The 25,461-nt window shown below is 38.8% G+C and overlaps 1 protein-coding gene across 1 annotated transcript in view; it reads left to right on the top strand.

Moving 5' to 3' along the window:
* The first annotated feature begins 1,246 nt into the window (after positions 1 to 1,246).
* Positions 1,247 to 25,461, top strand: part of otud7a (OTU deubiquitinase 7A) — a 99,867-nt gene continuing 75,652 nt past the window's right edge. The window contains exon 1 of the mRNA XM_066668113.1: positions 1,247 to 1,375. The gene's annotated coding sequence lies outside the window, so the exon portion shown is untranslated. The remainder of the gene's footprint in view (positions 1,376 to 25,461) is intronic.

The following is a 25,461-nucleotide window of genomic DNA, read 5'->3' as shown; positions in this document are numbered from 1 at the left end:
CCCCACATTATCATTGAGATTAAAGGCTCTATAAAATATTTAATAGTTTCGTGGACGTAATTATTAAATAAATATTCCACAATTTATTATTCAGAAAAGGTCATGGTATAAAATGTAATTTTTTGTATTTTTTTAATGGGTTTAATATTATAGTTAAACTTTTATTTTAGTTAGTAGAGGTCAGATTCGCCGTCTGAACAGCAGAGGGAGTGAGAGTTTAAGTCTCTCTTTTGTCAGATTGAGGGAGCTTTCGCGTAGATTTTGTCCCAGCAGCCTCCACGATCATCAGTCTCCGCAGCCCCCAGTTGACACCGAAGTGTTACACTGTCTGTGCAAAACATTTTAAGCTGTATTTATATTATTCATAAGAGGAGGACTCTAACAAAAAGCAAAGAAAACAAATGTGAGTTAAGATCTTCATATGCCATACAAAAATGCATGCATTCAAACGTATTACATTTTATTTTAAAAAACAAAAAGCGCATGTCTGCGTAAGTAGTTGCCTGTGATTTGTTCTTTTTGTTCTTCAGCGATATCAAAGGTTTTCTCTTAGGTAGCCATAGCTTGTTATCACATGGCGCCCCTCTCTGGCTGGAGATGGTGGACGTGTGGCCTGGGTTTGGTGAGGAGACATCCATCAGCTGATCTTAAGGCCCATGTCAAGAAAAATAACAAATAGTTTGAAAGAGTATGTAAATATAATTAATGTTTTAAATGTACTGAAATTGACTTCCAAGTCTATACAGTCAATATAATGAAATTAGGTTGCAAAATAACCTGATTTTAATAAACACTCTTTTTGTGAGGTCTAGGTTAGCACAACACTGAACTGAAAGTAAAAAATGCAAAATGCAGGCACTTTAAGAAGATTTCACATGCAGTTTGTCCACATTGGGGGCAACATGAGTGGTTTTATAAAAGTGTGTTTAAGATATATTTTGAAATGGTTTATCTTTAAAAATATATATTATTTAATATAAATCTATGTCTGTGTACATCTTTTACTTATGGGACCATAAAAAGTCACTGTTGTTTTTTGTTGTGTCAGCCTAACCGAAAGCTTGCGTGGGAAACACGGTAAACAGGGTGAGAGAGAGAGAGAGAGAGAGAGAGAGAGAGAGAGAGTGGGCGGTGCCTCTAAATTGCTCCTCCCTGACGTAATGGACAGAGGGGCGGGGGTATGGGCGTGTCCTCGAGCCTCTGCTGCATCGCTGAATGGCATGAGGATGAGGAGGAGAGAGCACAGCGACGGGTAGACGGATAGCAGGCTGATTTTGTTGTCCGATTCTAGGGGCATATTTTTTGAGGAGAGGAACGGACTGGTTTGTGTTTCTTGTCGAAGGACGAGTGAGGAATAACGAATGACTGGAGAAAGGTAAGGCACGGGTTACGTGTGTTTATTGCTCTCTTTTTCTCTCTCACTCGAAGCCATCCTTCCTTTCACATTCTCCTGATGTGGGCAGGACAGCTGCTGGAATCACTGCGTGTCCAGAGCAGGTGCACCTGGCTCTTCTCCAGTTTTGGGGGGCTTTTGCGGCAGTGTGATGCTGTGTATTCACACCTATCAGTGTCTAAACGAGGCTGAGTGGCCTGTTGTTTGCTGGGGATGTGTGAGGGCGTCTTTCTAGCCGCCAGTACATCCACGGAAAGCAACATCAGCAGCAAAGCTTGCGCTAAGATCCGAGAACAAATCTCTTTGTCTGTGGACGTGTGGCATCGTGCACTAGCAATGTGACAGATGAAGGAACAGTCTACATTTTGCTCCGCACGTAACACCAGGGCGATGATATTATGGTGTTGTTATGAAGCAACGGCTTCTATAAGCGCTTAATAACAGCTTCCGAGGTTCACCTTTGATGCCCTTATTACACATCATTTTTTTGTATATTCATTTTGATTAATTTTACCATAAATGTATGAGAGTTTCTCTAGTCAGTACAAACAGCTTTTAATGAGCTACCTGTGCGACTGCCTGTCATGATCTGGAGTCTTCGTGAATGGGCTTCATTAAGGTCGACTTTCCCAAAGCCCAGTCTATTTTCAGTCTTTATTTTCCTAAATGGCTTCAATGCTTTAACAGAGCTAACACTTTGCTAGCAATGGTTTGGTCCAGAATGGAACACGTTTAGTCTTATAAAGAGTCATATAGGCCCATATAATAGTAGGCTATGCCATTATATAAGCAACTGCAGGTCAAAGCTGAATGAGAGCTTTGGCCCTAATCTGTATGTAGGCCATATCATTTATAAAATCAGATTACAAAGAGTTTGTTTCACTCTGTTTGTAGACATTTGGTTATTTAACATCCATTGGCATTTCACAGCAGATGACGTGCATGTCAAAATGATCAAATTAAAGAGTTGCCACTTTACATCACTGGTCTATGGTGCTGTATATCTGGGTTGACGTGTAATGTTAAAGTCTAGGCAATCATTCTCCAAGCCTAACCACAACCTTGAGCCTAGAATGAAAGACATGATGCTTGGCAATGGTCTGCACAGAGGAGGGACATTTACCAAGAAAGCAAAACAAATCCTTTCTAGGCATTTTGTTTTTCATAACCTGCACACAGTCGTATTTCTGTGAAAAGAGGTCATCACATATGATGTAAGATGTTGCGGCACATGATCCAGTAGAGATGTCCATCATGCTTAAGCTCTGTGGGTTATGCTATATGTTAGTGTGGGCCTGGAGGATGCTGAGATTCAGATGTCTGCATTGTTACTGGCTTTGAAACGTTAAATGGTCTCTAGCATGGACATACATTTCGAGAAAACCTTTAATTCATGTACAAAATGTTCTTTTTGGTTTAAAATGGCTCTTGACATTTATAAATCTTTTAAAAAAAAAGACATCTTTTGACTCTTCTATTTTCTGGACACTTCAGAGAACTCTTTTTGGGTCTTGTATATTTAAAGGTGCCAGGAACCCACTTAAAATTAAGGGTCCCTAATCCCTTCACATTATGAGGAGCTTTAAAAAAGGTTTCACGTGTACACATCTCCTTAACAATGAGTGTGCTTTAAAACATTATTTGTTTAATCAAAGGAACAGAAAGGTACTCTCTCTGGTAACATTCTGATACATATTCAAGGGTGCAAGGATCATACACTCATAAGGATTACGATCCAAAAACGTTTTTTAGCTGAATATATGGTTAAAGGAAAACATTTGATTATATAAACCTATAAAATATTTCTTCTATTCATTTGCTCCAGAGAGAAAAACATAAATTGGTATCTTTATTTGATAGAACTTAGCTGTTTAGAAAACCTTGTGTTTGGAAAATATGATGTCCACCATAGACTGGCTGGAAATAATATCAATAAATCAAGCCCCAAATCTATGTCAGAATTTTTGGAAGTGTCATTAAAGGCAAGAGTGCTACTTATTACATTACTGCATGATGTTGAGCCTACATTCATCAGATGACAATCCCATTCATCTCAGACTCTAATTAGAAATTTCAGTACAGTGATGCACAAAAACCGAACAGATATGACCTTGACCCACCAGTCTCTGAATGTATCAAACAGCCCAGTGAGGCCTTTTTGTCCTGTCCTGCTGGAGTCCAACTCCACACATTTTTTTATTAGAGACAGAGAGTGGTGGGCGATTCAGAGACAGATGGAACAATCAGGGCAAAGCAGTAAAGCGGAAACCCTGGCCAGCATGGTCACTGCAGGGCTGTGTATGGCAGCACACAGGGGACAGCACTTGGCTTCTGATCACTTACCACATGGAATTCTGCCCCTGTCACTAGCACTTTACTCTCAGAAAGACTGAGCAGAAATGATGCTCCTGGATCAGTCTGACTGCACTGCCATAAGCTGGGGCCTTGGACTTCACATGCAATCACATTTACTCTGTAAGGTCCGTTTACCGTTCACCAGGCCCCGACAGTACCATTTGTGTGTTGTAGATTTGAAAATATAACAATAAGTAAACACAATATTTTAAATATCCTTTCCAAACAACCAGCTGCAGGTTTTTATTTTTCACTGTCAGAGAAAAAAAACAGAAAACAGATATTCATTCATGCATTCTCTGTAACTACTTATCCGGTTCAGGGTTGTGGTGTGTCCAGAGCCTACTCGGAATCACTGAGCACAAGACCCTGCACGTAGTGCCAGTCCATTAGAGGGCACTAGATAAAAAATATTTAGCAGAAAATTATACTCAAGCCTTATCAACCAAATGTAACATCATATGTATTTATTATTTAATATATAGAATACAGATGTTTTTGTATTTTGCAAATCTTTCAGAAATATTTTACCCTTTGCCCTATGCACAGCAAAGTTGCCATGCTGTAATTTGTTTTAAGTATAGAAAAGGCTGAGTGTATTGATTTGAACAATACAGTCGTTTGAGTAGGCTACATGGAAAATGCACTGCTGAAATAATGTTATAAACCATGAACTCTCAAACTTAAAAGAACAACATTTCCTAACATTTATAAAGTTTTGAGCAACCCCATGAAATATTTACTCTGTATATATATATATATATATATATATATATATATATATATATATATATATATGTATGTATGTATACTGTAGTTGCATGTTATTTCTGTAGTTGTATAATAATTGCTTTTATATTGATCAAATGGGCCTAAAAGGAGCAGTTCTGAATAAGCTCAGTCCATCAAAGGGAGAAACTATCTCTTCTTTCCCAGAGAATTCCATCTCACTCCCACCTCATTCCCGAGAAGTTTAGTCCTTCAGATGAGATGAAATGAGTCAAGTGGCCCACAGCAATCAGAGCTCAATCACTGCATGGTGCTTTGAAGTGGTCCATGTCTTCACAGGTGGAGAAGCAATGTTAAGTGCTCTGGCTGGAGGCAGGGAGAGGTCACTCAGAGGCCAACAGGGCTATGGTGATCGTGATGGGCGATAGGGTTAAAAGGATGAGGAAGTGTCATTTAAGCCTTAAACCAAAAAATAGATAAGGTGCAGTTTTAAACACCCACAGATTTTATATGTACTGACTGGGGCTGGGCAATTAATAGAAAATTGATCGAAATCGACATTCAGAACTTCTAATTGATATAATTTTGTCTATATCAATTATATCAAATTATTTAGCTGCTTTGTTTTCTTTTAGTCAGTTATGTTCCCATTGTGTGTTGTCCCCATGCTACCAAGCTGTAGTCACATGATTCTGCCACTATCAGCCACATGGAAGCAACCTACACGCCGACCGAGCAACTCGAGCAGCTAGTACCAAAGAAAACACAATGTCTGTGGGTTGGACGTGCTGTGTTTTTACTACAATTAAGTCACTGAACAAAAATAAGTCAAATGTAAATGCTGTGAAAAAAACAGTTTCAGCGACCAAAGCTTTGCTAGCTTTGCTAACTCTCTGTTGGCGTGCTGAAAACTGGTCTAATGTGTTAACGAAATCCCAGTGTCTGTAAATGAGTAAAAAAAAAACTAATTGGCAAGTTTTTAGGCAACGGAGAGAACTCCAAATGGTGAAAAGTATGAACTTAAATGAGGATATTGCTCTATTCCTGCTCTCTCTCTCTCTCTCTCTCTCTCTCTCTCTCTCACTCACTCGCTCACTCTCTCTTTTCTGTAGAGCTTTACACTTTTAAATGGCTAGTTAGCTAGCCAGTGGCTAGTCTGACTGATTAATGTAAGCAGTGAATTATAGTCACACCTGCTGCTAATGTGCAGTGCTGGAGAGGTGCATATCTGTCTTGCTGATCACCTTTTCTCCATGTGCAATAGATTATTCATGAACATTATCACTAAACACTGGGCATGTAATCTGTACTCCTTTAATAAATCTGTGCTTGACAGAATTATGCTGGATGTGAATAAAAAACACTGCATTTCAGCTTTAGCAGCGCATCATGCTCAGTATAAAATTATAGACAAGGCCTGTATATGGAGCTTGGCATGTCATGTATACCATGATGCAGGGACATGGTAAACAGATCTGAAGCAGAAAACAGCACTTTGCACTTTGCTTCACCTCCATAGCTGGAGAGGCACTGATTGAGTATGAGAAAAGCAATGGCATCCAAGCACAGATCTATCATGTCTGGAAGGGCCCAGACAATGTAAAGAGGTGTGACATTTCAATGTGTAATGTGCTTTAGAAATTCAGATCTTCCATGCTTTTCAGTTTCGCACAGACAACAGGAATCAGGCTCACAAGGGTGAGAGTGAGCTGAGGATCTGTGAGGATTTGCACTGTCATGGTGAGATCTTTGAAATTTAGGGGATGAACTCCATGAGGTCACTAACTAGGGGATCCGTGGCCTCATCCCCTATGGAATCAACTGAAAGTTAAATCAATTGAAGGATAGCAATCTCAGTTTACCCAACTGAAGTCACAGTGAGGGAGGTAACCCTGTCTGTGTGTTATTTGTTTATCTTTTGGCTTACTTGGAAAGCAGCCACATCCAGATACCTAGATACAGGAAAACTTCAGTTTTTCAAGGAGGACCTGCACCATTTGTGTTTTTATTAGCAGATTTTCTATAGAAGAAGCTGCATTCACTCTGAACATTTTAAAGGGTCATGGTTAGGGTTACTCTTTCCTACTATTATAACCTAACAGCCCCACAGTTTCTGTGAAATATTTTAACAGAAGTTGGATAATAAAAGTTTAGTTCTACAGTCTTTGACTGCACTCTTCATTTTTCTGCCCTTTGAACATGTGGCACTCAGTATCAATGCATATTACATTTGTAGTTCACTTTCTGTTGGAAAAAACAAGGATGACAGTGATACCTTATATCAGGTCCATCTAGAAACTATTTCAGTAAGACTTTTTGCTGATATTATGTGCTCTTGAGTTGCTTCAAAAAAAAACTCAAGGCCATCCCCATATAAAATACAATGGACAGTTATTGCTTTTCTACAGTTTGTAAGAGAACTTTAAAAAGCTGAAGCAGACAAGGAGCAAATCAGTGAAATAAAAGGTATCTAACAGTGTATGGCCAGACATATTTTATATAAACTGTACATAATAGCAATCAGGGCGGCACGGTGGTGCAGCAGGTAGTGTCGCAGTCACACAGCTCCAGGGATCTGGAGGTTGTGGGTTCAATTCCCGCTCCGGGTGACTGTCTGTGAGTAGTTTGGTGTGTTCTCCGCGTGGGTTTTCTCTGGGTGCTCCGTTTTCCTCCCACAGTCCAAAAACACACGTTGGTAGGTGGATTGGAGACTCAAAAGTGCCTGAGTGAATGTGTGTGTGTCATCCTCTGAAGGACTGCCACCCCCTCCAGCGTGTATTCCCGCCTTGCACCCAATGATTCCAGGTAGTGCTCTGGACCCACCGTGACCCTGACCTGGATAAGCGCTTACAGATAATGAATGAATGAATGAAAAACAGTAATCAGAGAGCTAGCGAACATACATGCTAAGCTATGCTAGGTTAAAAGCTAACCCCAAGTGAACAGCCATTCTTTACACATTCCTCATTAATATCTATTAATATCACTCATATGAAAACTCCCTGACACTTCCCTGTCCCATTTCAACCAAGTGGGATATTAGCCTTTCAGCTGATCATGTTAATGTTAACATGTTCTTCACTGGTTCCATACTATTTCTCAAATAGTATGCAGTGCCTTGAGGAGAATGTGAACTACATGACTTTCTCTTCATGACCTCAGAATAAAAACCTGTTGACCCCTATCTCTATAAACTCTGCATCTCTCCTCCACTCATCTTTGTGCTGGGTCATTCTTGACTCTGAGGTTGAGTGGCAAACACTTCAGAGCATTTCAGAGTGGCTAACACTACACAGCATTTCAGAGAGGACAGTGAAAGGAGATTCTCCAGAATCTGGTTACATCCCCTTGACTGTTATTATATTTCATGAACTGGAAAACACTGTCACTTTCTACATTGCTGTTAGCTTATGAGATCTGTCAGATTTCATGTGTGCATGCTAACATTTTCTTTTTACACTTTGCTTAGTAGTTGTGTTTATGGCCATGTAGGGTGTGCTAATTTGAAGAACAGTATCAAAGCAACTTCTCAGAATTAAAATTATTGCCTCAATAAAACTCTCATCTGGTTTAACAAGGGACACTGCACTCAAACAACAAACATAAGAGCTTGGATTTTATTACATGGCAAATATGTATTGTTGACCCTATATCCTTTGAGTATGCTGATCCGTCTGCAAAGATTAAACTCTTCCAGTTAGATTGTTGCAGCAGATGTCCTTGAAAGGTTAATGTGTTCCCACTGGATTGAGCCACAGATATCTGGGAACTAGCTGATGGTGGCTTATGGTCAGTGAGACCCTCACTGTAGAATATAGAGTCTAGGAGACAGCTCTGAGATGGAGGTGCAGACAGGAGATTTTGGTGGTCTGGTGGGGTTTCTTCTTTAAGGTAGGTACAGAATGTGATAGATGTCAGGTCAGTGATGACAGTTTTGGAGATTGTCGAGTCTCTGTGGTGCTGGGGACTCGAAACGACTCCACATTGGCAGTGGTTTCTTAGGGACAACAGATGACAGACAGAAAAGGGAGTCCCTTGTCATGAAAGTTCAGGAAAGTAAAGCTCCAGAGGCTGCTACTCTTTTTGTTTTTTGCTAGGGTGGACCTGAGGTTATTTGACACTTGAGAAGGACAGACTGCTGAGAGGAAATATCTACAGTTATAGTGAGGGTTGCACATAGTTGCTGATCTGAAGCAGTTCTATCTCTTTTACTTTGGTGCAGTGGTTGATATTTTGTAGTGGATAACACCACTGTAACAGCAGACAAGTGTTCAGTTTCCAGCTTGGGGAGGATCAGCATGCAGCTCCAAGTAAAGTCCTTGCACAAAATAATTAATACTGCATTTGCTTGCACTGCAAAATTGTAAGATGCTGTGAATAAGAACATTTACGTAATGTAGTGAATGTAGAAACATTATTTGAATCAGTTTACCATTTAATAGCAATTATCTTTTATAGAAATATATTTTAGCTTGTAGGTTAAGACAATTCTTTTCTTGCAATTGATACAAATGCTTCCATGCAGTCAGGGAAATTCAGTGTATCACTGTTGTGAGTGTAACTGTAAATTTACCCTCTCAGTGGCATTAAGGTCTGCTAGTTCTTCATGCTCTGTTTCCATTGGGGCATGTCATATTTGTAGCCACAGCATGTGCAATATCCAGAGCATGTTGATGAGGAAATAAACAGGCTGTGGTTGGGAGGTGATGGGTTTGCTGAACTCACACTGTCTCCTGTCACGGTCTCAGTGCCTCCGTCATCTTCTCTCTCTCTCTCTCTCTCTCTCTCTCTCTCTCTCTCTCTCTCTCTCTCTCTCTCTCTCTCTCTCTCTCTCTCTCTCTTCTCCCCCCTCATAATGGAGCAGTGGCATAGAGCCCATTCCCCCCCACACCCACCATCACACCAGCTGTGTGAATGTGCATGTTTGTCTCTGTCTGTGTGTGTGTGTGTGTGTGTGTGAGAGAGAGAGAGAGAGAGAGAGAGAGAGAGAGAGAGAGAGTGTATGTTTGTATGCTGTGTAGGTGTGTTCGTGCCAACTCACCCCACCCTCACTTGATTGAATTTGCACTGTGTCACTTTTGCTCTGGTGTCTGGAGGAGACATGTGACATTGCCATGCACTTCCTGAAAGGGAGAAATGTCTAGCCTACTCCTTCTTTTCCTTCACATTCTCCTATGTTCTAAATCTGTCTCTCCCACACAGAAGTCTTAATTAATTACTATTTTTACTTATTTCATTTAATAGTACATTTTACAACCTCATATTCTGCAAAGCAGCTTTACAGTAGTTCGGAATTAACACAAATGAATAACCCAGTGTGAGCAACCTAAAAGCGACAGTGTAAAGGAAAAACTGCCTCAAAGATGGTGGAAGAAACTTTGGGTGGAACCAAATATCTGGTCAAAACATTTATAAAATTATGAATAAGTGGCTTAGAATCACCTTAACACCACACAAGTCCATTGTTATCCACAGTTAAACCTGTAGGTAGAAGCAGCCTCAAGGTCTGTGTGAGTAGTAGAGGCCATCAGTATAATAAAGATTTCCCATATAGTGATATGCCCTAGTTTGTTTCACTTCACTTGTGGGTATACCTGCTGATGTCTGCCTGATATGTCATTTGGTAGACAAAATCACCTGGTATTATTCATTCATTTATTCATTCATTCATTATCTGTAAGCGCTTATCCAGTTCAGGGTCGCGGTGGGTCCAGAGCCTACTTGGAATCATTGGGCACAAGGCGGGAATACACCCTGGAGGGGGCGCCAGTCCTTCACAGGGCAACACACACACGCACACATTCACATACACACTCACACCTACGGACACTTTTGAGTCTCCAATCCACCTACCAACATGTGTTTTTGGAACGTGGGAGGAAACCGGAGCACCACACCTAGTATTAATTCTTTTTTATTTTAAGATTTATTGGTGTTGACAAAAGTGTGGGAAAGTGGCTGGGTAAATTTGATGCCATTAAGCCAAAAGAATGGTAGTGAGCTCAGGTTGTGAATAAATATTTATAGATCACAAAAGTCACTCCCACTTATTTCTAATGTATTGTTTGGAGCTTCATCACTTCAGAGAATGTAGTATCACTTTTCCACAGCCCAGGGCCGGGAGGATTTATACCCCACAGGCCAAAACTTGACATTGAGAACAGTGACTTTATGTTTACATGCAGTACTTACTGCTCTAGACTGACACATTTCATTTCATGGTTTTCTGTGGAGATTATACTAGATGCATGCGTTTGTATACAATTCAGTCTCTGTGTCTGCACCATAAATAGATAAAAATTCATTAATTATAAGGAGTGTCTACAGCCTTTTGGAAATATATTGTAAGGTGTGCTATGCTGAAAAAGTTTTGCTTTTGTGAAACATATTTCAGCAAAACTGTGATCCAATGCTGGATAATCATCTGTACCAATAACAGGTGCTATTTTTAGACCAGACTCAACAAGAATCTGTTTCAAATTGAATGTATATCAATGCAGGAGGCTGTGATGTCAGATGGCCGAGCAGTGCTTATTGCAGTCCGAGAGCAACAGAAAAATTTTGGCAGTAAGGCACTTCTGTCATTCACAATGATTCAGCCATCCATTTCAGGACCACTCCCACAATGATGGAGCAAATTTTCTAAAAGGTGAATGCTGCCCTTTTGCACAGTTCAAGTACCAAACTTATTAGCTTCAGGTGGGATGTGTTTGGATAACAAATGACAGAAACTGTCTTGAATAAATGCACAATAACGCAATAGGCCACAAGAGGCCACGCGTTACTGTGATTATATCATGGGGAAGGGTGTTCTTGGCGCAGCGTGAAATGAAGTACCCAAAACTTCCTTCCCTGTCATGATATCACAATAATGCATGGCTTTGAACGGTTTATTGCTTTTCTAAAATGGTGGTCAACAAAAACATATGATAAAATACACTAATGTTCAATTAATAAAAGTATTTATTAACAACAACAAAAAAAAACAATCAAATATTGTTTTGCTAAACAATGTAATCAGTTTGCACAGTTGCTAGATTAAATCAGGGCAAAGATTTAAAAACGTGGCATATCAACTCCTTTGGAATTTTTGGTTGAGTAGATTTTTGTCCTATTTCCGAAGGAACTTTATTGGCGCTTTTCCACTGCATGGAACCTACACCACTCTACTCAACTCGGCACGGCATTACTCTAAATGAAAAGTTACAGAAAGTATAGCTAGCTTGTGGCTGTGTTTTTAGCATTTAGCTCAACTGCCTGATTATCCTTAGCCTAACCAAGCAATTCAATATTATAGCACTGAATTTCTGTGCTGACATCAATGTGATTAGGAAGGAACAGGATAAAATGGTACCTCTTACAAACAGTGGTGCATTAATATGGAATCAAGATGTTATGAGTTGCAAGGCAGTAACATTATGGAGAGGAGAAGAATATTTTCCACATTAACAAATGATGTTGCTCCTCAATGATCCATTTTCTGGCCAGTTGATTCATTGCCACCCACTGATAGATCCTTGGTCCCCTGTTTCTTCTAACGCCGTTCTCAGTACAGTGCTCATCAAGTGTTAAATTAAATTCATTCATGCAACAATGTGGAGGTCATTCATTCACTCTCTCCACACGCTGCTGCTACATTTCTGGTCTGTGTAAGGTCTGATGAGAACACTCTGCATGAAAGAGAATGCGGGGAGCCGAAAGAGTAGAGAACTGTTGTCTAGCCATTTCCACCAGCTTTTTTTTCTGACACTCTGGGCACATTTAAATCAGGCTGAAGTGCAATATTCTGGAGTTTGGTTTCACCTAGTCTTTGTCTTTTTGTGACCCTTTAGCCAAAGTAAACAAAAGCTTGCATCTGGACGTTTAGTTTATAGATAATAGCTCTAAGCTATTTCATTTCATATCTACAGACTATGGTTGCAATTTTGCTGTGCTATTTAAATTATTCTATTTCAATATTTATTATGGAATTTGTTATTGTAAGGCCACCTATTTAAACATATCGGTGACTAGAATCTTCAAAATGCTTGCCCTGCCTTCTGTACACACACACCTTGATACTGATATCAACCTGGACTATTTAAAGTATACTGGCTTTGCCTAGAGATTTGCAAAATATTGAACTCGTGCTGTTTAATCAGTTGTATTTCCTAGTTGTTTTAGCCTGTTATTCAATTATCTGTTTTGTATAACTTCTGACTGTTCTGTGTATTTTGCCATTACTTGTTGTTTTTGCATCCTGATTGTGTCTTTGTATATTTTTCCCATGAAAACTGCCGTATGCTGATTTTTATTGCTCTTGTTCATAAAACTGTGACTTGAAAAGGCTCCATCATTCAAACAATCTTGGTCTTTATATCACGGCTTAAATTCAGTTTAAATTATTTATATCAGGTTTGAGACTAATAATTTTTTAAACTAAACCCGTCTGCAATTTCTCAGGCCAGATTTCCCATAAAGAGTCAGACTTCTAGCCAGGAATCCTACTGAGAATAATTGTTCTCACTCTCTGAGAAGGTAGGATTGCACTTTCTTACTTTGCTAACTAGAGGTCTAGTATCTGTTGGCTAATCTGACAATATAAAAGAATATTGTGTGAGGGGTTGTGCCATATCAGGTGTTGATAGAGGAACCATACTGATGATGTTCTCAGATTAGCTTTTCAGGTGTTCTCTAGAAGTGAAGATTAGAATGGAGCTTTGTATCTTTCTGATAGCAGTTACAGTTCCTTGGGAGCTCTGAAGCAGAAGGGAACGCACTTCTCTGTTGTTGACTTGCACACATAGGCTTAACTTGGATATATTGCTTTAGACTCAGTGCTGTATATGCAAAAGTGTAATAGCTGATATCAGGGTTCTTAGACTTAGAACAATCAGCATTGCAGTTTCTCAGTGCTTGTTTAGCCAACACAGCATAAATATTCTCATTTTCTGTACAGCTTTTGTACTGGCCAGTAGTGATATCTACAATATTCAGTTCTACTGTATTCATTATCATTTTTAGACATGAACTGTGGTGCAGGCCAGACCAAGGTTGGGATGTTATCTGTTCGAGAGGAAACAGTACATTCCTTTATCAGACAAGCTCCCAACCTCTGCTTTAAATGTCACACCAATATTTTGATTTTGTCAGCGATAGCCTACTTCTAGAACTGACCTTTTCCACCTGAAAGATTCTTTTTGGTATCACCAGGCAGAGATGAACGTTTAGACCTACAAGCCAAATTAATAAAGGTTTTTTAAAAAGATTCTCAACTGTTATGTTCTTCATTTGGGATCTTAATTGACTGTTACCAATTGCCATGTTTTTAAAGACCAGAATATTCAGTTAGGAGTCTAAATTTTGGTAACTCACTTATAGTATCCCAGATCCAATTCAATAAAGCCAAGCCCTGTGGCAGTGGTGTGGTTGTGTTTTGTTCATTGTTGGGGCTTTAATAAATGAAGGAGAATGCTGGTATAATTGATAGTATTTGGTTATTCAGAATACCAAAAGGGCTATCAATTCAGAGTTGTTATAGTCATTTGTTATCTATGTGTGTAGTTTCCATTTAAGCAGAGTCTGTTGACAAAAAATGCTGAAACAGCTTAAAGTAAAGTGAAAAAAGGTCAGTACCTGTGTGTTTTGGTAACAAACTTATAGAATTCCAGCTCAGACTGGATTGTTTACTTCAGCAAATTCAGGTCCTGTGGCTATGACACTGTGTTTGTTCTTGGTTGCACTTCTAAACTGAAGAATATATCCTAAATAGGGATATCCTAATAATATCCTAAATAGGGGAGAATGCATTAGTTTAAAAATATATAATTATCTTAGGTGCCTAAGTAGTGCATATTGTGTATATTTTTGGTAATAAGGTTGTTCAGAATACCAACAAGTCTTAGTATGTAGTATTGTGATCATTTGTGGTGATTGTTTTTCTTGTAACTCATGCTGGAAAAATGGCACTTGAGAATGTTCTGTAACTTGCTGTCATTATTTTAATGTTCACAAACTTGTATGCAAATGAATGAATGAATATTTACCTACACATATGCTTTATTATCCCCTTAATGCTCAAAGGTTTGATATAATAAAACTCATCCTCATCCTCTACTTAATCCATGTAGCAATGAATCTGCAGGCTTTGTCTACATTTCTGTGAGAGATTTAAACTAAATCTTTGTCCATTTATGTGAGGATTGGATGGCATTTGGCCACTGCAGCATTAGTGAGGTCAAATACTGATTGTTGAATAATAGGTTGTTGATTTAAAACACCACTCCAGCTAATCCCAAAGGGGACATCTAGCACCGGGTTTGATAAAGTTAGGCCCAAGAGCAGCTTCTGCTTGTTTGGCAGTGCTTTACAATGGAGATTATACAAGCTGTTTTGTGCAATTGATCACAAGTCAGAGATGTAAGTGTGTGCTTTAAAGTACCTGAGTTCACTATTTCAAAGGGACATCTAGATATCCCATACAGAAGGTGTTATAGTATTTGATGCAAGTCTAATTTCTAGAGTCTAATTATCATCGTTCTGTATGGTTATGTGGCTGTGGTCCCTAGGGAGGAGCTCATGCAGACTGTTTTTTTTTTTTTTCCTTTTTTTGAGGAGGCGGGCTGACAGGAAGTAGGGCAGGAGAGAAGCAGACAGAGAGAGAAGAGAGAGAAAGAGTCCTAGGTTCTGGCACATTTGCTTTGCCCCACTGCTGAGTTCAAAGGCTAGCCTGCGCAGTCTGTTCCTCTGCTAATCAGCTGAGAGCCTTGGCCTCTTTAGAGCTGAAGGATTTGATCAGAGCATTCTTCAATGATTTCATGGCCAGCAGTGAATATTCCTCATCATTGCCCTCTGTGGACCTGTAACCTCTTCATACACTTCTTCTTGTAATGTAGATACCAGCATCTACACACTAAAAAAAACCTTTTAAACCACACGCTGTTCTGGCTGTGATCCAAAGGGCTTTTAGAAGTAAGGCATCAAATGTGCCAAAAATAAGCAGTGACAGAACTGCCCACTTTAACACTTTGTGTTGATTCACAATTCTCACTCTGCTCTGCTATTACTGCTGGATAGTGTGGGAGTTTACATTTGTCTTGGGATAGGAAGGGAAGGCAAAGGAAGGGACCGGGTGGCATGAGATGAGATGATAGAATGAGATGGCATGGCATGGGTTGGGTCATGACAGGATACTATGGGATAGAGTGAGAAAGTTTGGAACAAGATAAGGTATTATACACCTAGGTGCCACCATCCATTATCATAAGCATCCATAAGCCACCCTGAACTCCTCCCCAAGAACTTCTGAGTTCCCTTCCCTGTTTCAGCCTTTATGGCCATAGTCTGTAAAGCAAATGTTCAATTGTGCAACACATTTTATATAGCAGCAACTTTCAAATACACGCCTGATGATTTGTATGTGCTAGAACATTATTTATGTCAACACAGATTAGTCCAATTAAAAATAATGGATTTAATAATTAGCAATTATGTGTTTGAACGAGAATTCTGTTCCGTCAGATTGTAGCTTGTTCTAGTCACCGGTTAGACACATTTATAGAGAAATGCCCTGTTACTGAAGCTTGATGTCTATTAGTTGTGTTAAAATGTCATAATTCATTCATGATCTGTAACTGCATATCTAGTTCAGGGTTGTGGTGGGTCCAGAGCCCACCCAGAATCTCTGGCTGCAAGGCAGGAACACACCCTGGAGGGGCCGCCAGTCCTTCACAGGGCAACACACACACAAACTTTTGAGTCGCCAATCCACCTACCAACGTGTGTTTTTGGACTGTAGGAGGAAACTGGAACACACCCACACAGACATGGGCAGAACACACCAAACTCCTCACAGACAGTCACCGGGAGTGGGACTTGAACCCACAACCTCCAGGTCTCTGAAGCTGTGTGACTGTGACACTACCTGCTGTGCCACCGTTCTGCCCTTGTTTTTTACATTTCATGAACTGTATCATGTGGCAGCACTTCATTTGTTTGGCCCCAGCTCATTTACTGTTTACACTGAGGTTAGAGCAAATGAAAGTTTAAAGCGTAGAAGCCAGAGATGCTGGAGGCCATCGTGTCTGTGATCCTGCACCATAGTATGTTTAATGTGCTACTTTTTTGGCTTTGAGCAGAACAGTGTTACCATAAGCGCTCGCATCTCTGTTTTTGGATGTGGGTGTGTATGTGGTGTGTGTGTGTTTGTGCCAGCCTGAGACAGAGCTGGTAAACTTGTATCTGCCGCAGCAGCACTGTGAGATGGAGCGAGAGCTGTCAGAAAGCCCAGGCATCAGCTGGTTCTAGAAACACAAGCACAGTCAGATCTGTCAGACATGCAAAAACAAACAGGCTTCCATGGTCAGTTACAAAAACATCTTAAGTACATTTTTCCATTTACTCTGTGTGACAGTCTATTCTGAGGAATGTATAAAGGAAAATTGGGAAAATGTAATTGGCAGTCACCAGTCGAGCTAGACTCTAAAATTCAGTTCAAATGTGTTTTTGACTTAATGGAGTTTAATAAATGTTACGTGTAATTTTACAGTTTTAAATTCATCATTTAATATTAATAATAGTAACAAAGGCAAAAATGTAAACAATATTTATGATAGTGTTTGTTTCTACAATAATAATAATAATAATAATAATAATAATAGTAATAATATTTGTGGCACAATGCCACAGCCCCTACAGTTAGGTTTAAGGTGGCAACTAATGTAGCTGGCAAATATAAAACAGTAGCACTTATCTGGTATACAGGAAAAAAACAAGTCTGCCAACAAATATTTTCTTTCTTAACTAATGTCTAACTCGCACACACACTGTAGCTGACATATTGGTCTCTGTCTTTATTATCTTTATTTTGTCTTCCAGACACTTGCGCTGTAGGATTCGGTGAAGAATGAAATAACTTTTTGGGACAATCAAATGGTGAATGGAGCTGATACGCTCACTTGGTCAAGGTTAATGACTATTCCTTTGTATCTGTATGGTAAGCTCCAGCTTATGAATGATTCTATTGAACTGTAGTGCAGTATATCATGTAGGTCTTTCACAAGGATAAGAGAGAAAGAGCCTCTTAATGTATCCTCATTCTACTGCTGCTTTCCGGCTCTTAGCATCAATCCCAATGTTCGCACACACACACACACACACACACACACACACACACACACACAAACACTAAAAGTACAAACTTGCCATTGTGATGGTAGGAGGAGAGATGGGGAGTGAGTGATTGATTCCTAGGCTGAATAGGCTGCACTTTTTTCACACTGCATTGAAATTCAGTCATTGAATCTGCCTTCTCCCTAGCAGGAGCTTTTAAGAAGCGGAAGTTCTTCTCTTCCCTGTGTTGTTGTGTCAAACATCATTACCACCCATTAGCTTTCCATTTAAAGCCTATTTTAGATTTTAAAGTCTACAGTGATGCAATGATTCTAAAGGTGTGGTAGCTCCAACAAAGCATTGAAACAATACTAACAATGAACATAGTAAACTGTGTAAAACTGTTTTAACAATACGTGTTTTGCTCTCCTTTGAGGATCTAATTCTTTTATTTATTTATTTATCTATTATTATTATTATTATTATTATTATTATTATTATTTTGCCATTTGGGAAACACTTAGGGATTAAAGCTACACATCTGGTTGCTTCTTAGCTGTTTTTGTACACTGTTAAAGTGTGGGTGTCAGAGGTCAAATAATATGCTTTGTTCATCTTCTAAGTAAAAATAAATGACACATTTCTACAGAGAGAACATTTGCCCCATTTTAATGCAAACCTTTCAGTTTTTGCAAGATTTAACATTAAAACAAAACACAAAATATTTCTTATGCAAAGGTTTTTGGAAAATATTGTACTGTAGGATATTTTACACTATGTAAAATTCAAGCAGCAGGTAGTGTCGCAGTCATACAGCTCCAGGGGTCTGGAGGTTGTGGGTTCGATTCCCGCTCCGGGTGACTGTCTGTGAGGAGTTGGTGTGTTCTCCCCGTGTCTGCGTGGGTTTCCTCCGGGTGCCCCGGTTTCCTCCCACAGTCAAAAAACACAAGTTGGTAGGTGGATTGGTGACTCAAAAGTGTCCATTGGTGTGAGTGAATGTGTGTGTGTCTGTGTTGCCTGTGAAGGACTGGCGCCCCCTCCAGGGTGTATTCCTGCCTTGCACCCAATGATTCCAGGTAGGCTCTGAACCCACCGTGACCCTGAACTGCATAAGCAGTTACAGATAATGAATGAATGAAAATTCAGCAAATAAATGGATATACATGCTAAGCTTTGCAGAATATATGTATATATTTTCATATAGTAATCCAGTGTGTAACTACAGCTCAGATACACTACTTAAGATCACAATTTTGAACAAGGACAGTTATTTTATCTGAAATAAGTGTTTTCTGATGCAAAATACACTGTGTAGTAGGAGAGGTCTTGCATGAATATGAGTTTGCCACACGTTTAAGCTGCATTGTGGTATTATACTTTTTTTGTGTATTGAAATGATAACTATACACTTCATTTCTTACAAAAAAAATAAATAAATCAATAAATAAGGCATTTGCCTTTGGCTTTCATCCTCATATAGACAAACACAGACTGCATGTTTTCTGCGTGTTACCAATCACATTCCTGAGAGATCACTGAAGCAGAGGCCTGACCCACACACAGACGCACTTACAGGGCAAATGTTGGTGGAAAATGTCATCGTCTGCCCACACTCTCGATCGGAGTGTTCAGAGCTCTGCTGTTGTTCCATGAGCAGGTGGCGTGTTTACAGTGGTTTGTTGCTAGGTGATATTTGTAATAGGATGTGAATACACCATGGTGGCCTTACTGTCTCAATATGCTTTCCATTTAATTTCTCTGATAGTTGTGGGGCAATTGACATTGAAGTGTCAATATATCCATTCTCTATTATTTCTTTTTAGAATTGATGATCATGCAGCCATTAGAGTTCAGAAAAGCCATTTAAAATTATTCCAAGGATATTACATTGCCCCATCACTCTAGAGAACACAGTTCCACCTCTGCACAGATCTATGCCTGGGGGGATTTTTATTCCTCTAGCTGACACTTGGCATTGAGCATGGTGACAGATTACTCCAGAGCATACTGTTTCATGCTATTTTAAATGTGACTATACAGGCTCCATGTGTATATTTGAATGTTAATGTCAGCAGTGGCTGTACCATATATAATGAATTATAAATAGTAAAGGTGTCTACAGACTTATTATGATATATGAAATATTCTAGCATTATTGTCATTTATATGTGAAATGTATGATTCTCAAATTAAATAAACAAGCAAATCAAAATTTTGATTTTGCATCCTATATTTATGTTTGAATTATATTGTATATATAATGATATATGATTTTGTTGTGGCTATGATTTGTTTTATTGCAGAATGGCCATCCTTGTGGAGAAGTATCAGTTGTTTTTAGATCAGGTTTCTCATCCTTTAGCTTTCACATACAGTGTTCACAAGCAGTTCAACACATCTTTAAACATACAGCCAGACATGTTGTAGTTCACGTTATAACAGTGTTACAGTGTCTGACTCACTTTATCTAGTCTGCTGGGAAAATGTGAATGGATAATGTAATAATATAAGTCTGGTGATAAGATTGTGATTAGACATTACTATACAAACTACAGTATACTCACACTCTCACCATCAGCTAAACTTCAGATCGTCCAACATTGTGATTATGAAATGGTGAAATGATGTTTCTAAAATATAACCATCCTAACTGACAAATCTATGCTCTCCCACAAATGCATTGTTTCAGAACAGCCATTGCTAGGTCACATACGTTTTAAATAAAATCTATTGTAATGTACAGTTCAGTTTTTTGTATAAACATATCTTTAGAGTGTTGCTAGCTTGACGTGACATGTAAAAGGAGTACTTTTATAGTTTTTTTATGTAACTGACCAAATATTAGAATGATGGCAGATATCATCATCTCCAGCATAGTGTCACATCCAGGAATTTACCTTTAGTGGATTGTTAAGAAATACATGTTTTTGATACATGAACTGAAAGTTTCATTGCCTTGGTGTACATGCCATGCTGAGATGCAGCAGCTAAAGGAAAATGCTAATTTGGAGAAGAATTATTTATGCACTGAAAGAGGTTTTTGATTGTTCTTGAATCTATAAAGAAGCCATAACATTACGTAAGAGTACATGAAGACTCAATATATTTGAATACAGCTATACAGAGGGGAAAAAAATCCCCAGATTTGAACTTGGCATTGAATAAAATTTTATTTATTCAAAAATATTAATGAGTAAGCTACAAATTATAATAGTCCGAAATAAACTTTGAGTGCAGTTACTCAAGTATTTCTAATCACTGCTGCACAGTTCAACTCTGTAAGAGAACATTTAAAATGGGAATCCCAACAGTAGCATATTTACAAATATTACAGACATAGCAGTCCAAATGGATAGTTACTCACTTTGACCAACACTGAGTGCAACTGTTAATTAGGCTGGGTGACATTTTTGTAGTTCAGCTTGTCCCTTGGCAAGAGCTGATACAAAATACTGTGGAAGGACACTCTAGCCACTCTGCTGGAGTTTAGTGCAGGCATAAAGATGCTGGTCTGCCCTGTACATTTTGTTTCTGAGTGAAATCGGTTTGCGTTTGCACCTTGTATTTTATTTTTACAACTGTCAGGGAGTTCCCATAAAATGACACAAGGACACAGAAATGACATGCCTTATTCATGGCTTTCTTTAATATTTTATGAATTGTCATTTATACAGATGCCATCACACAAAACCCTGTATAGCTGCAAATAGCTGTAAATATTTAATAGCTGCATTTTGTAGGAATCAGCAGAGCTTTATTCTACTGCAGCATGTTTTAATTTTTATATTTGTCCTGTGTGAAAGACTGCACATCCACAGTGTTAATGAGGAAGAGGAAAGCAGGCTAATTTGTAGTTTGAGCTGAGAATAAATGTAATTAATTTGACATTTTCACTCCGGTTAAGGAAGTTTGCCAAATGCAGTCATCGAGTGTTTGTGTCACCGCCTTTAAAAGGCACTGTGTTTGAGTCCATATGAAATGTTGGCACTGGCCTGACCTTGGTGAAGGGGTGTGGTGCTCCATCTGGTGCGCCTGGCATTCAGTTGGCACTCTTATCTGTTCCCAGCACCGCTCTGCCCACCTCCTTATCAACTATCACACTTTCCCACCGCCTCTATCAACACATCCGCCACACACAGCAGAATAGCATGAATCAATATATCTGTGCTTGCAGTCATATAGAAATGTTTCCTTATTTCTGGTATTTTTGTCATTTCCTACAGTGAGCAAATTTGTATATGAATGTTTTGAGCAAATGGCACTTGTACTATTTATTTGATCTGTGTACAATTTTGTGTGTAAAATATAATGTGTTATCTGACATAACAAATCTAGTTATTAGCATTCTCCTCAAAACATGTTCTGCTCTAATCATGCTGGTAGCAGAAAAAAGCATCAGAAATCATGGTTTCATATGAAACAGGTGAAGCCATACTTCTTCTGGATGCTTATTTCTGCTGCCAAGTCATTAGAGCTCAACATTAGTGATGTTTGATACCTCCGATTTCTGATTAAAATTCAGGCTGGTATGAGCAATAATTTTTGCAAAATCACCTAATGTGTCTGATAAATCTAAAAAAGAGAGACAGAGCTGAAATAGCTCCACACATGTCTCCATTTACACTCTGCCATTGTGTCTGTGTCTCCCAGGGGTGGACAGTAATTAAGTAAACGTAATACATTACTGTACTTAAGGGTTTTTTTGTGTGTATCTGTATTTTACTCAAGTATTTTCATTTTGGGCGACTTTTTATTTTCACTCCATTACATTTCAAAGTCAAATATCTAAATTTTTACTCCACTACATTATGAAAATGTGCCGTAATATTTTGGTTTATCTCCCGACTCTCCACAGCTCTCCGCGCGACACAGAGCGGTACCGTTGCTAGGAGACGAACAAACACAGTCGCCGCGCTAAAACAAGTCAAAATACTTCACCTAAAACCAATAATACCAAAGGCAGATTTTGTTTTTATCAAGTGTTAAGCAAATTTGAGACTCTAAGAAATCACTTTCAGTTTTTAGAACCGTTATGAATTAACAAAATAATTTGTAACGTTTTGTATTTGGCTGTATTTGAGTCATCAGTAACTACTATTCATTCATATACACGGTTTACAAGTTTTAGCTTGTGCGTTGGCGTCTGCGTCACTCTGCAATTGCACCACCAAACTACTAGGGCAGAATTTTAACCCTATGTAGTACACAATTTTGTGGTGTAGTGGTATTAGTTTTACGACTCTTTAAAGCGCACTTTTAAGGGAGTGTAGTGTAGAGGAGTTAATATTTCTGGAACTCTTGATTTGAGCAACTTTAAACATGTTCGTTGATTTGAGCAACTTGAACCACAGTCATTGTTGTCTTTGTAGGTTCGATGAGATACATTTCTGAAGAGGTGCATATCAGGCAGTGCTATCTACGGCATAGGTTCAAGACAGAAACATAAATTCAGTTTAATATTCAGGTGACAGCGACCTTGGGTGTATGTAAAAGTTGATTTAACATAATTCACCGTATTTCATTTTTGGCCATTTCTGCTGTGTTCAGTGCCAGACTAATTAATGATATTCTATTAAAAGTCTGGGGAACCAAGAGTGACACTAGAGTATTTTCACCTACAATGTGTTAATCATGAGTCTTGTAGTGCTGGGCGGTATAACACATTTCTATATCACTGTGTTTTTCAGTATTATATTGGTTTCACAGTATTTGACTTTTTTTCTTTTCCATGCATGACATGTTAACCGCATTGATTGCGAGAACAATTTCTGCAGTAGAGCGGTTAAAAGTACCCTACTCCACTGTCATGAGAATTGTACATTGTACAAAAAAAAAACATTTCCACATTAGTATTACATGTAATACAGGTTTGCATGGCCCCACAGTCATAATCAATTTATGTGGCACTAAATTAGTGAAGGAATCACATGGCATGACAGTTGCAATTAAAATGTAGAACATTTTATTTCAGACATTTTTCAGACAACTTCAAAACTATAGGCTAAAACTTTACCTTCATTAATTTACAACATATTTAAACAAATAAGAGGTATTAAATAAAGTAGCCAGGGCTGGTTGTAATAATGGTTGTAATGCACTGAAGACCCAAATATTTTCATTAAATAACAATATTTAATCATAAATAGCCACAATGTGCAACTCCCAGTAATAATACTATTGATACTTTAGCTCGACATCATTTGAAGTAAGTGTTTGTTGGGTCCACATCCAACCTTTTAAACCTGAAGTACCTCCAGACAACAGACACAGCATCTTTTTTCAACAAAAGTTCTTCTGGGTCATCATCTTCTACTTCATTGTCTGGTACAACTTCTGGTTCTGAACTTCCCCTGTCCATTTTCACCGTGCTCAACAACTCCACTAATACTTGCGCTCCGTTCCATGCCTGTTTAGTGGTGCAGCAGTGAAAAACCACCACGCTGCATTCCGGACAGGCTAGGATTTTTTAACCGGTGTGGCCAATATATGAAAAATTCACATCATAACAAAAATATAAAACGGTTTTCGGTGTGAACTGGTATAGCGCCCAGCACTAATAGGACATTAGAGTCATAATACAGCATGGTACATTTACAATACTTAAGTACATTTGAAGGTAAATACTTTTGTACTTTTTTCTCAAGTACAGACACAGACACTACAACAAGGACTTCTACTTTTACCTTGAGTAACTGTACTTTTACTCAAGTACATGGTTTGTGTACTTTGTCCACCACTGGTGTAGACCTACAGCCTGAGTAACTGATGGAGTGACTGACAGTATCAGTCTGCATATCACTACTCAACATGTTTTGAGGATTTACTTATTTTCACCTGTTAGATCAACAAAACCTGTCATTTGGATGTGGATGTGGCTATCCTGCACCATGCAGCTGAGAACAGCTATACATGTTAAATATAAACAACAGTAAATATATTGTTCATATATTGTTTCTGATGAATACTCCCTGAAAAAGCATAAATTGTTTACAGTATGAAGTTTCACACCAAAACACCATCTGTATTCAGGGGAAAAGTAAGCACAATGCATTTGTTTTGAGCGAGTCGACACATTGTGAGGCTGCATTGTGCAGCTGGGTCATCAACCATTATTACACTGCAAAACCCTGGACAGGTGCGGAGTCAGTGACTATGCCATACCCATCCCATTAGTGCGATAGACCCCATGAGGCTGTGTGCTTAAAAGATTTAACCCCTTCTCCCAACCCCTTATGCATGATAATGTAATCAGGAATCAGACGTGCACAGAATGTAATGATAGAATTAAAATTATATAATATAGACAAGCAAATTTTGGAGCACATCTGGTCAAATTGTTTGTTTTGCTGATTTTCTAAATGAAAATATTACTCATTCACTCACATTTAACAGGCTGAAGATTATACAACATGGGCACAACATTAGCATTTAATAATTTTGGGTGCTTCATGGTAGTGCAACTGGGTGTCTTTGTTCTTCCTAATTGTGAACAGAAGGGAACCTTAAAGAGCACAGATTTGCTGTGGTCCCTTAATTAGTTTACATTTTTAAAACAAACCACAAATACTTGGACACAGTCAAACAATCAAAGAGAGACTAAGTAAATGTACACACTGTTTCATGCTTGGTGCACACAGCCAATCAGACAAGCTGCCTTGTGGCAGTGAAATTGTATCGAACCCAGAACTCATTACGGCTGTGACTTTGCTTTATTATTAGATTATTTCCTTTGGGACATGAAACGTTAAAAAGACTTCCTTTGAGACCCCTGCGGTTTAGATGTCCATCAGCACAAACCTTTTGTCTGTCCCCCCAGCATAAAATTAGAAACAATTCAGCCCTCTAAACACTGTTGCTGAGGACATTCTCCAGTTTTACTTCAGTATCTTTAGATT

The sequence above is a fragment of the Hoplias malabaricus genome, chromosome 4 (genome assembly GCF_029633855.1).
Source record: "Hoplias malabaricus isolate fHopMal1 chromosome 4, fHopMal1.hap1, whole genome shotgun sequence".
Taxonomy (NCBI): Eukaryota; Metazoa; Chordata; class Actinopteri; order Characiformes; family Erythrinidae; genus Hoplias; species Hoplias malabaricus.
This window is presented reverse-complemented; position numbering and strand designations above follow the sequence as displayed.